The sequence below is a fragment of the Penaeus monodon genome, chromosome 15 (assembly GCF_015228065.2).
Source record: "Penaeus monodon isolate SGIC_2016 chromosome 15, NSTDA_Pmon_1, whole genome shotgun sequence".
Classification (NCBI taxonomy): domain Eukaryota; kingdom Metazoa; phylum Arthropoda; class Malacostraca; order Decapoda; family Penaeidae; genus Penaeus; species Penaeus monodon.
The window spans coordinates 5,218,892-5,221,075 of NC_051400.1; the positions used below are offsets into that span (position 1 = coordinate 5,218,892).

At 41.4% G+C, this 2,184-nt stretch overlaps 1 protein-coding gene across 1 annotated transcript in view; it reads left to right on the top strand.

Annotated features, from left to right (window-relative positions):
* Positions 1 to 2,184, top strand: part of LOC119581706 (protein argonaute 14-like) — a 12,191-nt gene that overhangs the window by 841 nt on the left and 9,166 nt on the right. The gene's annotated exons all lie outside the window — the stretch shown is intronic.

A 2,184-nucleotide genomic window follows, 5' to 3' on the forward strand; every position in this document is an offset into this window, starting at 1 on the left:
AGATAAACCGTTGCGAATATTTGCCAGACTTATTTATTTTGTACTTACACCGCTTGTAACAGCTATGTGAAAAGTCACCGTTGTATTAGAACGATCATGCCGAGGCCTCTGGAAAAGAATCGACTACGCTATGCCATCCGAAGTGCGTACCAATGACAGGTCCTCGTGAATAGCGACAATGCAGCTGCGAATCATCCCGGCGTAAAGGATTCCATCTACGGCCGTGTTTATATTTACGCAAGGGCTTTCGCGAATGACATATAAAAAGGGAGGGCAAATTAGGAGAATGTGGCACGACAAGTGAGTGATTTTTGATGTGGGTGGCGCGATACTTTAAATAGATCTGCGTTTCCCTCGCCTACAGTGTGCCAGAGACGTTCACCTGGGCCGTTACCACCCTTCCCCTCGCCCGTAGTGCAGCTTCCCCTCTGCCCTTACCACAGCGGCCGCGCAGGACCCTCGAGGAAGAGAGGCCTTGCAGTGCCTTCTCCTCTCTCTCAGGAGTCGAGCATTGCCTGTCGAGTAGCGTCTTCGAGTCGACGGGTGCTTGTGCTCTCCAACACGTGTTAATTATAGTCGTATTGGACTCTCTTCCTCCTTTCCTTCCGCGAGTACCAGCTGGTATTTACTAGGCGTCTGTCGACTCTTCCGATCCTGTGAACCAGATCATCTCTCAAAGCTCCCTACACGAATTCTGTTTATGTGAAAAAAGTATCAAAAAGAGTTTTTTTGAAAATATTGAATAATGTATATTAATATTGTTGATAGGAACAATATTATTGATAATTTATTTACGCATAAAATCATAACACAAGAGTGTACCAAAAGAGCTTAGAAAGAGATATAAGAAATTTATCGTCAGCAGGAAAACGAGACAGAAACGGAGGGGAGAAATGCGAATAAATATGAAGCTATAAAAAAGTGAGAGGTGCAGATCGAAAGAGACAGCTGAACGAACCGCCAGGACCTCGACCGAGAGCGGAGAGCATCGGTCAAATATTCTGAAAGGAGGCTAAGCGTGATGGAAAGAAACGTCTCTGGCAAATGACAGAAGCAGAGATACATTTCCTCCTAATTGCACTTGACATAGTTATGCTAGCTACTTGTAAGCTCGGTTCTTCCGGTGTTTTAAGGCGCCGGTGCGATCGCGCGACTGAAGTGGAGAGCGAGACGAAGAAATAAATGAGATGTCTTGCGAGAAGTGATGAGAAGAGTCCATTTTTTTCTAGAATATTATTAATATCCTTTTATACTTCAGTGCTTGGGAGAAAAAAAATTCGGCCAGGGGAACGATAACTTGAGGAGGCTGACTTGGGATGACTTAAAACTCGACTTTCGACTGACTTAGTGACCGTTGACTTATAGTTTTAGATACCTAGAACTCGACTTTGAACTGACTTCGTGACGCTTCATTGCAGAAACGACTTGCAAAAAATACTCAATAAGGCATACAACAAAACGACCTCTAGAAATTATTCAGAATCTCACAGGAAATAGAATAACACGACAGTGTGCGATCAGAACTGAAAGAACGACATTTTGAATTTCGTGCAAGACGGGGCAACACTACAACCCAGAAGGCTTTAGACCAAACCAGTGCTTAAGGAGAGGATCTACAGTGATACATCGAAGTCACACTGATCGCCTGCATTCCCTTCAGACTTTCTGGCGGGAAGAAGATCGACGTATCTTGAAGTAAGGCTGAATTCCTTTCGATTGTCTTTTGTTTGGCCTTGCGGGATCGGAAGTGATTTGTAGATGTATTTTTTTTTATGTTATATGTTTGTTATTACATGTGGGTGAATCCAGGTTATTATTTGTTATCGTCTGTGGGTGAATCTAGGCTATTATTGTTATCGTTTGTGGGTGAATCTGGACTATCATTTGTTGTCAATGATGGGTGAATCTTAGATATTATTTTTTTATTATCTGTTAGGGAATCTAAGCCACGCATATGTTAGTTTTTGTGGGTGTATTTAAGTTAGATTAATTATATTATTTTTTGATGGGTCAAAGTTATGTATTAAATACTAATTTTTGGGCAAATTTAAGTTCCATATTTGTTATTATTTTTGGAGAATCTAAGCCATGTATTTGATATAATCATCATTATATTATATTTTTCTCTGGGGGAGGGGGATCTAAGCTATGTGTTTCTCGGCAAAGTTTATGCATTTGCTATTA